This window comes from Rosa rugosa, chromosome 2, assembly GCF_958449725.1.
Source record: "Rosa rugosa chromosome 2, drRosRugo1.1, whole genome shotgun sequence".
Taxonomy (NCBI): Eukaryota; Viridiplantae; Streptophyta; class Magnoliopsida; order Rosales; family Rosaceae; genus Rosa; species Rosa rugosa.
The window spans coordinates 35,702,500-35,716,144 of NC_084821.1; the positions used below are offsets into that span (position 1 = coordinate 35,702,500).

The window sequence follows — 13,645 nt, forward strand, 5'->3', positions numbered from 1 at the left end:
GGACTGGGTAATGAAGGAGGTCATTCCGCCACCAACAAAACTCCGCCCAACTTAGGAAGGTCCATACAAAATTGTAGAAGTCGTTAGCCCAGGCACCTTCTACTTAATGGACAAGGATGGCGTCACGTCGGCCCACCCTTGGAATACCGAACACCTTAAGTATTACTACAAATAGTCAGACCGCTACCCAGGAGCATCTTGACTTAGCTAAATTTTTGTTCAATATTTAGCTAAGGGAAGCTACCCAACGGGTACTACCCCACTTTTGTACACCCTGATCAATCAGCTATCAATGAAACGAGGAATTATTCAAACCATTGTTACCAAGTCTAGCACTGAGGGCAACTGGCAACACCAGCAATCGTCAGCGGACCTCATCCGCTATGTGGTGCACTTGGACCAATCTTAATTCCTTTAATGTTTCATTGATTGACAAAAGAAAAATATAACTCAAGTACTGGCAGTACAAACACATCATAGCAAACACCAATTCAAAAATTCATTTCATTTCGCAACATTCATCACAAATTGTTATGCCTCAGCGGCTACAAAAAAAAAAAAAAAAAAAAGAGAATCTAGTGCGGTCCCAGCTGGCTTCAGGGGTTGCCCTCGGCATCTTCTGCTTCAGCAGGCGGCGGCACGATCGCTCGACTCGTTTGATCGGACCCTCGGGCTGTCGGACTTGGGGTCTCTATGGTGCCGTCCACCCGGGTGTGCGCCGCCAGGAATCCAGCACGCGCGCGACACCTCTGACGGGGTGGGATTGGGAGTCTGCTGGGACCCTTCCGTCGGATGTGCGCCACTTTCTCCACTGCCTGAGCGGGCGCCTCCCGCTGGGGCAGGCACGACATCTTTCTCCGGCGGGGCACTCTTGGCCGGCGGCGCATCAGGCTGTGACGCTTTGGTGAAGTCGATGGCGCCCTTCCGCTTTAGCATGTCTATGTTTGCTAGGGCCCCAGCCTTCGCTGACTCGGTCATCGCCTTTGCATACTCCGCCGACTGCTTGAATGCTTCAACAGCGGTGGCCGCGGTAGTATCCCCTTCAGCCCTCAGGCGGGCAACCTGGCCTTCCAGCCGCTTCAGCTCCGTCACCCTGGCGGCGGACTCCCGCTGCACGATAATGAGTTTCTTGTCCTTAGCGGCAATCCACTCCTGCAGCAGTGTGACGTCCTGCTCCAACTTGGAGACGCGTTCATTCCTCTCCAAGTCCCGCTCGATGGCCACGTTGAGCTTACCGCGGGCGTCGGCAAAGTCACATTCCGCCTTGGCCAGCCGCCTTTCTGTTTCCGCCAGGTTCTCCCTCGCCTCCGCCAGCTCCCTCTGGAGGCTTTGAATCTCCTCCCTCAGCTCCCCTTCGACCAGAGGCTGCTTCTTTGCCGCCTCAAACATGTCGTGCAGCTCAGCTGTAGGGCGATTGGTCAATCGCGGTCGGGCGTGAGATCCCCGCTAGGCCGCCAAACCCTAGCCTTTCGCACAGATGGAAGAGGAACTCCCGCTCACCATCTGTCATAAACTCCGCGTAGGCGGCGAAGGAGTCCAAGTCACTGGCGGCGGGCGCCTCCCCTTCCACCACAGCAGCTTTCAGCGGGGCTTGACGGGCCTTCTTCTGCTGCCGGCCCCCGATAATCTCCACATCCTCCCCCTCTTCCTCGTCGGGGGAGTCTATCTGCCGGCGCTTCCTCTCGAGCGCCCTTGTGTTCCTCGCCGGCGGCTCCTCCCTTGGCGCGGTGACAATCCCTGCCGGCTGCACCGGTCTTTCTTTCTGGGTACCACGCCTGTTGGCGGGTACCCTTTCCTTTTGAGCAGCCACTGTTGCGGCCCCCTTTTTGCCGCCTGCCACGGGAGCCCCAGCTTGAACGACGGGCAGGCCGTCGGCACCCAGATGGGAATGGTGCGGCATTGGCAGCACCACAGGAACCTCGGACTGGCTTACCGCCAGGGTCTCGGGGTTCACCAAGGTCTTCTGGGCCGCCAGACCCTCGGCGTACATCGTCCAGGAAGTTGTCAACCTCCGCACGATCCATCACTTTTTCGAAAGCGTCGCGGCTGGCTTTATTGCCTGGCGGAGTTTCTATAAAAAAAAAATAATAAACCAGTCAGTCTCGGCTACTTATTACAAAAAAAAAAAACAGAGAGCAGTCTAGCGAAAATTTCCTACCAACGGAGCGAGTAAGTTTCTGCTCGACTAACAACTCCCAACGAGTCAGAAGTCGGAAGTCTAGCAAGTTGCGGTTCCGCCAACAACCTCTGATCCGCGCCACGCGACACTCCTCCTCCCGCGTTAGGTTGTACCGCAGTCCCGCTGCACAAACACAAGTGGATTAGTAAAAGTACCAAGTCTGCAAAATACAAGAACCCGCCAGCTACGTCCAGCGGAAACTGGTTACCAACCTCGGATAGGTTGGAACTCCGACTTAATCCTAAACGTCGGCCCTTCCTCGTTCGCCCCAGCCTGATACTCCCACCCCTCTGTGGCGACGCAGAAGGTCCCCCGCCAGTAGGACATTGAATCCCTTAGATTCTCGATCAGCTTGGGCGCTCCCTGGCAGCGGCTCAAGTTCACTTGCCCTCTGCAACCCTAGCGCTTCACGTACACCAGCTCGTAGAAGTGAAGTACTTCCGCCACGGTAGGCCCCTCGCACCCGGACAACCGCCACAGTGAGTTCATTGCCAGCATCAACCGCCACATGTTGCGGCAAATCTGACCGAAGGCAAGGCCAAATTCGCACACCAGGATTTGGAGATTTGGCACCAGCCGGAGTGTCACTCCTTGGCGGAATATAGCCTCATGCACGGCCGCAGATCCCTCTAGGAGAATCGACGCCCTCTCATCCACCGTCGGCGGGCGCAGCTTCACCGAGCCCTGCAACCGGAACGTCTTCTTCATTCGAGTCACGGCGGCGGCGTTCATCCGCCCTCCTGCCTCGTCAACGGCGGTGCCATCCTGGAGGAACCATGCTGACTCAGCATTCTCCCCCGCTGTTTCTTCTTCCCCAGCGGAGCCGCTTGCAGCGCTATTACTCGCCAAACGCTCGTCGCGCCTAGCTTTGGCAGCAGCGGCCTCACCCGCCCTAGAGCTCTCTGGACGTGGACCACGACCCATAGTTACTTCCCAAGGTATGGTCTGTAGCGGCTCAACCTCTAGCGGTTCTGGCAGTGAGGTTCCTGCATGGGCAGACGGACGCAACGAGTCAATAAATATCCTATCCGCCGAGCTGAACGACACGTCAGACCCGGAATCCTCACTGCTCGAAATCTCTATGACGTTAGCCATCCCAAACCCTAAAACCCACACCAGTTAGCACAAACACAGATCTAGCCTATTCTTACATCAGTTATAGCCAAGAGCATCAAGAACAATTTACCCAGAAAATGCCAAAATAAGAACAAACACACTCAACCCAGATTCGACCATCTAACAAATCCCTAAACGCCAACTCTCTGCCAACCACCATAACCCAAACCCCCCCAAATCTCACTTTACACCTCAGAACACGCCAAAGAAAAACAGAAATCATCCCAAAAAACCAAAAACAACAAAACCCAGAAAATAGCAGATCCAATGAAACAGGGAAAAGGGAATCCAGATACCAACCTCGGTGGTGAAGCCTACGATATGATGGTGCACAGTAATCTTAGGGGGGTGAGATCGTCGTTTCTCAGGGAACGGTATCTCCAAGTTTTGGCAACTTCTTTCTTCAGTCTCGGACGAACAGAGCGAGAGGACGACGACTGTGAGTTTGAAGCTTTTACCAAAGTGTCAAATCTCGCTGGGTTTTCCCCCCTTTTATGTCAACATCAGCGCGTTCTCAGCCGTCCGCTAAAAACACGACATCACACGACAGCCGTACACGTGTCACAGACCTCCACTTACTCTCCGGATTAACCGAAGCGTCGCCTCGGTTACGAAATCCATAATTACTATCATTTATGGCGAGAAGACGGCCAGGCTTAGGAGACAAGCCTCCGCACGCTAACCCTCTGCGGGTTGGACACGTGTCAACCACCACCAGACGAAGCGTCTGGTGGAAGTAACTACTTGGGATCACTTCCCCAACCCTCCAAAGTCTCTGCTGAGCGAAACCCCGCCAGCAGAACTTCTCCCTTGTCACCTTCCAAGTGACGAAGTCTCCGCTGAGCGAAACCCCGCCAGCGGAACTTCTCCCTTGTCACCTTCCATGTGACGAAGTCTCCGCTGAGCGAAACCCCGCCAGCGGAACTTCTCCCTTGTCACCTTCCAAGTGACGAAGTCTTCGCTGAGCGAAACCCCGCCAGCGGAACTTCTCCCTTGTCATCTTCCAAGTGACGAAGTCTCCGCTGAGGGAAACCCCGCCAGCGGAACTTCTTCCTTGCCATCCGGCAAGCGGAGCGTCTTCCGCTACACACCTCTAGCGGATCCCCCTTTTCATCTTGCAAGCTGCGTGCTTTGTTCAGCGCAATATCGCTCAATGAAGTACCACCTGGCACGTCTACTGGACACTGCTTCCTGCTGCAATCAGCGGGGGGATATCCGCCAGCGGCGGATCCCGAGGCCACGCCTCACTCTGACAACGCCCGCCACGCGGCGTTACGGTCAGACCGTCCCTACGGGACACGGGGACTTGTCAACAGTCTACGACGGCCCTGATCAGGCACGTTGACCCCAGTCACTCGGGTACTAAGATTGAGTTCGCTACTCAACACCCTCTGCTCCGTGCAGCTCCCCCTCAACAAATAATTTGCCGACCATCCGGAGGTCTATCTTAGCCGGGGAGTGGGGGACTCCCTGGGGGGCCTAGCAGGGGCCCACCCGAAAGGGTATAAAGCGTTTGCTCATTAAATCCATGGTTGACAACGCACTAACGCTAATTATGCTCTTGCAAGTCTAGCGGAAGAAAACGCTTCAAACCGCCGAGCAACTCCCCAACCAAGATTGCCCTCCTTGACTGGGGACTTGGGGGACTTGTACATACATGTACATTTGCAAGCATAATTAGCTATAATGGGCCACGCTCATTGTACCACCAAAGGTACTAATTCCAACCAAAGGAATGACATGCAGACACACCGCCAGGCGGGCTACAGCCTCAGCGTCGGATCACCTCCAGATCGCCGCCGACGCGCCGCCACGCGTCGCGCCAAGATTGCATCAGAAGCTTCTGAAACTGGGAACTGAAGCATATCAGTCCCACATCGAAAACAAGGAAGAGGTCAGCCTCCTCCTCACCTATAAAAGGTTCTCTCCTCTCTCCTCATTAATTACGCATTCAATACTTACCTACTGTTACTTTGTCAACATAAATACACTGACTAACTTAGGCATCGGAGAGTTGAAGACCGCCCAACGCGGTCTCCCTCTGACGCCCTTTGTATTTTACTTGACAGGTAGCGGAGGCTTTGAGAGCACCACAAGTATCGATCCGCTCACCGGATCAGCGTTAACAAAGGTTCAGCTACCGCCGGACTTTTAGGCATTAACACAGACACCAAGTAATTAATAGTGAATCATTGTAACTTCTTATTTTATATCTACAGGCTTTAACTTTTCCCTGATATCCATTTTTGGTCACAGGAAACTTGTGTTCTACCCTAATGGAAACAAGAAGAAGAAAGTACAAAACCACAACTCACTCTACTTAGTAATGGCTGAAGCAGATTCATTACATAGTGGTTGGGTATATGTTGATTTCAGATTGTTTCTGCTCGATCAGAATAAGGGAGTCTGCTTAGTCTTTAAAGGTATAAATTAATTATCTACTTCAGCATGATTATATTCATACTAGCAAAGTGCGTCATTTTTTTTTCTGCATTTGTACTTTGATTAGATAAACTTATCCCTCGTGAAGAATTAACTGACGTTTCCAATGGGATTTCTAGTCGTACGTGTATTTGGAGCCGACGTCTTTGTTTGTAAATTGTAAAGAAAGAAGACCCGGCAAAGGCGAGTACCTAGCCAGGACAAAGGATGCCTTTACATACAAATATGTTTGGAAGGTTGAGAAGTTTTCAACTCTGTGATCAATGTTATGACTCCAAAGTCCAAACCATGCAGTACGGGAGATTATAAATGGTATATTTGATCGAGTCTTTTGATCAAATCCTTGTTTTAGAGCGTTGATTCCACGCATTATGAAATCCCTTCCCCCTCACTCCATAGATCTATAAGTAAATATAAAATAATGGGAAAAACTCACAAACAGTACCTGAACTACCGGCCACTAATAACTTTCGTACCTCAAGTTCAAAAAATATCAGATTGGTACCTGGACTTTTAACCTCGACCCAATATTGGTACCTGAGAACAGTAAAATCGTTAACAGGGTTAACTTTTGAAGGGAAAATTTGTCCTTCTACTGTTCATCTTCTCCAAAACTCTCTCCTCTCTCTGCAATCTCAGATTTTTTCTTCTTCTTCTTCTTCATACAAAGATGGAGCTTTTTCATATCTAATGACAGAATCATCCACCATTCAAAGGCTACACCAGTCATCAATTTCAAGTGGAGACAGAGAGCTTGTGGACGAACCATGGGGGAGCGAATTGCAGCTTCGGGTTGAAGGACCCGACCCGAGTGGAGGCATAGAGCTTGTAACGGTAATTGCCATGGCCTTCACCGCCAGAGAGGAAAACGTAGTCCGGATTATCCTGCTGCTTCTCTCGAATCATGCCTTTGAAGTGAGGTCCGTTCTTGGCGGAGTACTCGACGAGCTTGTCGATCCATTTGTGGAGCTCCGGTGATCGGAGGAGGAGGGCCGGCGTGGAAAGGAGGGGGGACGTGCGGAGGGGCTAGGTGGTGGGGGGAGAAGGCAGTGGTGCATGTGAGAGAACCTGGGGCGACGGTTGCTGCTACAAGTGGGGTGGTTGGAGAATTGCTGGAGGGGTGGGTGTGGCCATTGCTAGGTGACGAAAAATGAGGTCCTGGTGCAATTAAATCATAATAATTTGGAGAAATTGAATTATAATGATTAGAAGGGGTTGCCCAAGGAGATGGTGATTGTGATGTTGGTGGTGGTGAGTAGTCCAACGAAGGAGGTGATGGTGGTGGTGGTGATGGTGATGAAGGCGGTGGAAGTACTGGAGGGGAATAATTAAAAGGGGTGGTGGTGGTGGTGATAGAGGTGACGGATGTGATGGGGATGGGGGCGGCGGTGAATGTACTGGTGGAGAGTAGCGAGGTGAAGATGGTGGCGGTGGTGATGACAAAGTTTGGGTTGGGAGTGTTGGAGTAGTTTTGTTACACGTACATGCTAGTGGTGGTGGAGGTTAAGCTTTGTAGTAGCAGTATTATTACACGGTGGTGACGGCGGTGGAGGTGGAGGTAGAGAGAGTTTTGGAGAAGATGAACAGTGGAAGGACAGATTTACCCTTCAAAAGTTAACCCTGTTAATGATTTTATGTTCTCATGTACCAATATTGAGTCGGGGTTAAAAGTCCAGATACCAATCTGATATTTTTTGAACTTGAGGTACGAAAGTTATTAGTGGCCGGTAGTTCAGGTATTGTTTATGAGTTTTTCCCTAAAATAATTACTTGTTCATCAGTTGTTCACTAAGCGTAACCCCACAAAGCAAAAGGAAAGGATGATGGGTTTATTAAGATTATTGGCCGTCATCTTTCTCTGTTTCTGGCATTGGCCAGTCCCGAATCCCTTCCCCCCGGCGTTAAACTCCTTGTGGAGTATAATTTGCGCGTCCTAGATCAAATTCATGATAGGCATCATCATTTGAATGGTAAAGATGTGCCTAATTCTTTGTATGAAAGGATGATGGCCGGGTTTATTAAGGTTATACATCATTAGTATTGAACTAACAATTTCTTTTACCTCTGGTAGGTACTTACAGCTTCACCGACGTGTCTTCAAGTTGGGGTTGGCGTACATTTATTATAGAAAACATTTTCAGGCAACCAGACAAGGGGTTTTTGATGAATGATACTTGCGTAGTGGAAGCAGAAGTGAGTGTCCATGGAAGCAGAGGATACAAGTGGTTTTCTCCCTCTAAGAGCGTGGCCGCTCCCTTCCAGTCATGCTTGTGCACCTTGGATTTCGACCCTAGCTCTAGAAAAAGGACGGTGTGTCTATATGTACTCACTGGTTCAGTTTTCTCCACTTTTAGTACGAAATTTGAAACTGATTAACCGGATCGATAATTTTTTTTTTATCTGAAGAAAACTTCATTAATAATGAATTCGAGTAACAATCTACACTTATTCCCCAACATGGTAGAAAAGTTAGATAGTTACCCACAGTGGCGGAGCCACGTTGGGGCCCAGTGGGTCCCGTGACCCACTGAGTTTTTATTTTTATTTTAATTCGGAAGTATGTAGTCAAGTTACATATATATGCTGGTTTGTTTAATTACAATGTGGAATGCCTAGCCCAGTGGTTTCTGTTTTAGTCAGCAACAATTTGGTCTAGGTTCGAAACTCACTGGTTGGTTTTTATTGTTTGGGTTTGAATATTTTATATGTAATACATATTATTCTTTTGGATATTAAGTTATTAACACTTAGTTCTACTTTTGAATAAGAGTGTTGCTATTGGGACCTCCAAATTTGCTCACTTGACCTCACTCTATTATGAATTATTAAATGACATATATAACCTACTATAAAATGACTATTAAGGACAATAATTATACCAAAAAAATATTACATTGATTTTCTATAGACTTTCCAATTCAATAATATTAGATTGCATTCTTTATTATTTTCCTTATCTATTTTAATTTTTCAATTTCACTATATACTCATTAAAGCATTTATATATATTTAATAAGAATTAAAACTATGATTATGTGACATAAAAATATATGATATACATGTTGAACGCATATTGGTAAGGGAAAACAAAACAAATCATATTATGACCTAAATCTAAGTCTATCCATTATATTTACAAAAAAAATAAAAAAACAAAAAATGAGCTAGCAATTTTTTTAAATCAAATGTTTAAATAATTAATCATGAGGTACATAAAATAAACATTAAGAAAAAATGATTAATCTTCATATTTTTTTGCAGAGCTAAAACAGAAAAAAAAAAGTTAAAAAAAAAACCACAAAATAGTTCATATTATTTTCTTGTTGATTAAAAATTAATTTTTAAAACTCAATACCTTGTGTTTAATTTTTTTATGTTGTCTGATTAAAGAATGGATATGTAATTAAGATTTATAGAGTAATTAATTCATTAAATTAACTAAGTTTTAATTTTAAAGATAATAGTTTGTTTGCAAATTATATGAGTGAGGTTATTTGAGGAAATTCAGTGAGGTTTAGTGAGAAAATTTAGTATTAGAAAATTTGATAGGAGGTGTAAAAAGCATAGGAGGTCAAGTGAGTAAATTTGGAGGTTCTAATAGAAAAACTCTTTGAATAAATTTTCAAAAAAATTAATTTTTTTTTTATGAAGTATTAATATTTTGTAAGTGCCCCACTTAAAGTTAAATCCTGGCTCCGCCACTGGTTATCCACACTAGACTTCGCACTGAAAGTCCATATTAACGCACTCATGTAGCCAAACAAGCCCCGACTTGAAGCAAAGAAAAGGCTGACTAAGTTTCAAGGCTTCCTTTGATAAACGGTGGACAACTTTATTGCCATCCCGTTTCACAAAGTGCCCGCTGCAACTATGAAAAAACTGAACTAACGACTTAAGCTCGGAACTCAAATCATCATCCAGTTAAAAAAAAAAAAACACAAACTCAAATCATCATCACTATCTTTCAATGTGTTAATAACTGTGAGAGCATCACCTTCAACTTCTAGGTTCATGAAACCCACATGCATAGCGAATCTGAGTCCATGTAGGAGAGCAAGAGCTTCAATTGATCTTGGAGGGAGGTTCCCAATTTGTGGGACTGACATAGCACCCTTCATTACACCTTGATTTCTCTGAAGATTACTGTTACACCCCACATCTGATATACCTTTTTACTGAGTTACATGAAATTCTTTATGGTTACCGTTCGCGGTTATAATTTTAACGTTTAGGGGGTGGTTAAAAATTGACTTTTTATGGGTTAACAATTTGAGAAAATTTCATTCACGTAAGTTGTAGGGGATGTTAAACCGAGTCCGTGGACTTGTGGTACACTTAAATCGGAGTTCGTATGCGGAAGTTTTGAGTGATTTAAGAAATTTACTGTTCATGGTAAAAAATATATAAATTTGGAAATTTTACTGTGGTAGGTTTCCAAATCCGGAAACCTACCTTCCTCTCTCCTCTCCCCCAATCTCTCCCTCTTTCCTGTTCGGGCGGTTTGCTTTCCCCTTCGATTTGCCGCCGTCCGGCCATCAACCGGTGGAAAACCGGCCACCACGGGGTCGCCTCCTTCCCCTCAACACGCTGGTGCCCTTGGTTTTCAACAATTTGGCCGGAAAACCCCGAATCGAAGCAAGGAAGTCCACGGGGGCAGTTTGAGCTTTCCGGCGATTCCACCGTTTCCGGCCGTCCCCGACCACCAAATCATCATCGAAGGTTCGGTTTTTGCCCAGGATTGTTTTGCCCCTAGCCTTGAGTCACGATTTGCAGTGTGGAGGTCGAATCGACGATTTCAAATTCTAGGGTTCTTGAGTTTTTCTGGAAAAACTTCTCCAGCCGGTTTCGACTGTTTCAAGGTAAAATTGGAATGTGTTGTAGTTGAAGAAATGGTTGGGCCTGTTTTGTAGTTGCTGTTGTCAAAATTTGGTGGCCATCGGAGGTGGTGGTCACCGACGCGTGGACCCCACGCGCCGCCACTGTGGGTGGCGCGTGGTAGCGCGTAGGGATGAGTTTTAATTAATGCTCTAGCCCAATAAATCGTACATTGGTTGTAGAATGTTTATACATGAAGTTTGATTGAAAATTTGAGGAGTTATGAATTGAATATAAATTATCGGTTGGTGATTTACATGAATTCGATCGCCGAATTTCTTTCGAATTCACTTTAGAATTTATTTATCGATGAATGAATATTATTGGAGAATTACGGATGGATTCGATGTGAATTGAGAAGTTGGATTTTGAAGGGGGGACGTTTTGAATTTCAATTTCTAATTATCATAAAGTTAATTTCCGTCCTGTAAATATATTTTTACGAGTGCTATTCGTACAGGACGAGAGGAGTCTTCGTACGAGGAAAATACCGAGCGACGTCAGGATTGATCATATACTGTGAGTGGACTTTTGTTTTTAAGTAAATGATGCATGCATTTATTCTTTGATTATGCTCTAATTATTTATCATTTTACATTTCGAGCATGTGATTTGATTTCGGAGATGGATTTCGTTTTATCTCATATAATTACTTTCGATAATGATTCGTTTCCGAAGTTGCTTATGATTTATAATTTTATTTGATGAATTATTTATTTCCGAGGTGATTTCCGGAATTTTACTTTTTAGTTATATTCCTATTCATGGATTTGAGATTTTTGGAAAGGTTTTCGAAATGGGATTTCGATGGAATTATTTTCTTCTTTATTTATTTGATCCTTGGTTTTGGCATTGGGAATGCCTTAGCAATAATGTCGGTTTGAGAACTTTGATTATTTGAAGATTTTATGGCGTGCGGGGTCACGTCATTGGACTATGCTTATTTTCTTTTATTTACTTTTGAATTTGAGTTTATCTTGGCGTGTGGGACACGTCATTGGAAATTCTTTTACGAGAGATGGGGAAGCTTGATGTACTTATGGATTTACTGGATTTTCGGTTATGTTTCCCTGTGCCATACTGAGGGGTGATTTTATCATGCTAGCATTGATTTTCCGCCTTTGTGGCGCGGTGATGGGATCACCGTAGCCCTTCCGCCTTTGTGGCGCAGGTTATTGTCTCTGTGACAGTAATTCTGTAGCCCAGTATCCTATCGCTACACTTAGTGGCGTAAGGGTATATTACGGGAGTTATGGCAGTATTTTAGCCTGGGAGGCTATCACCCGAGCCTGGGAGGCTCACTGGTATGGCTATTGCCTTCCCCTACTCACTTTACTACTTAAGCTAGCGGGGCTAGCTCGATTTTCGTTTAACCAGCGGGGCTGGTCTTATTTTCCTTGAGTATCAGAATTCCAACTTTTTCTTTTAAATCGTATGTGACTAGCGGGGCTAGTCGGTTTTCATGAGTGGAACTCTTGTTTTATTTTCGTTAATCCTTGCATGCATCGGGATTTTTTTTAAAGAAATAAATGTGGGAAAGTATAAAATCCATTTGGTTTAAATTTGTTTATTTTTGTCCACTCACGCTAACGTGTTTTTCAATACTTTTCCCCTGGGCCCTTCGGTTTCAAATGCCCAGTTTTCAGTGTTGCTGCTCGGCGTTCAGGAGTGAGCCATAGTGACCGCATCCGCTTCCGTCATCATATTTTGTAGGTTATTTATTTAGCCTACTGTACTCTATGTTAAACTTATATTCCTAGAATGCTCTGATTACTAAGGGATATGTGACCCAAACTTGTATGAATTATATTTGAGGTCTATGACCTAACTTTGGTGATTGTAGTAACTTGTACCTTTCGGAGATTATGTATGATGTTGTTAGCTTTGAGATGAGATTGGTGGAATTTGGGAGCAGGGTGGCTCCAGGAATTGTGGTTGGATTATTAGAAGTGAATTTTGTTTTCCGCAGGATTTTGGGTTATCCATTTTTAAGGGAGGTTATGCCGAAATTTTTGGTAAATCTCCTTTAAATGTGGGTCCCGCAGGGCCACTTCGGATTCCAGGGTGGAATTTGGGGTGGGTCTTGTCAATTACGCCCAAACCACAAATACCACTCTTTGAATCAGAGGCCCCATCAAAATTCATCTTTAAACAACCAAAAGGTGGTGTCTTCCAGATAATATGGTTCTGTGGAGGTATATTGATAGTGACCTGCTTCGTTGGACCACACATGCTTCCATATTCACGTTGCCATTCATTAACTTCAAGGAGGACATCAGCTGGTCCCAGAACTTTTTCTCCATGCCTATGTAGATTTCTATTTCGCCACAACTACCAGGATATGAAGCAGAAAGTCTCTCAACTCTGTTTCAGTAGCAGTTAGACGGACATGGTAAACCAAATCAAATAGAGAACGTTCCTTCCACACCTTATGGACGCCATTTAGAAACGATTTCTTTCAAACCTGTTTGGCTTTTAGATACTCCCAAATGACATGCAGAACAATCTCATTCGGTGCTCAAATTGGATTGGAAGAAATCGTTTCTAAACCCGATCGGTAATTTCTTTAACCCAAAAAAAAAAAAAAAACCTTCACTTTCATAAACTAATTTGTGCTTTCCAAATTCTTAGGCCACATTTGGTTTGAGGAAAGTAAACATCAGGAAAGGAAATTTGTTCATTTCTTATGTTTGGGATATGAAAGGAAAGGGAAAATAAGGGGGAAAGTGGTTCCTTCCAAACCTCAAAGGAATCACTTTCCCCCCTTATTTCCATGCAATACCCAATTCTCCAAGTCAACCAAATTCAACAAAATCATCGATTCAGTTCAAAATTTGCTTCAATTTGACAGCAAAGACCATACTCTCAAATGCATGCACCACCCATTCATAACTCAGCCACATTCAGCAAATTTTCTTGCGATTCCCTCTCGAGAGCCATGAGCGCTGAAAGAAATGTTGAGGAAGGAAGAAGAGCGATGGGTGAGGCGAGGATTATTTTTGTGTGAGCGAGAGTAACGAAGAGAGAAAGCTG

The 13,645-nt window shown here is 45.3% G+C and overlaps 1 long non-coding RNA gene across 1 annotated transcript; it reads left to right on the plus strand.

The window, feature by feature from the left end:
- Positions 1-910: 910 nt before the first annotated feature.
- On the plus strand, positions 911-8,234 carry LOC133733357 (uncharacterized). Its single transcript, XR_009857645.1, has 3 exons — positions 911-5,469; positions 5,552-5,718; positions 7,809-8,234. It is a non-coding gene; the product is annotated as an uncharacterized LOC133733357 (long non-coding RNA).
- Positions 8,235-13,645: the final 5,411 nt, after the last annotated feature.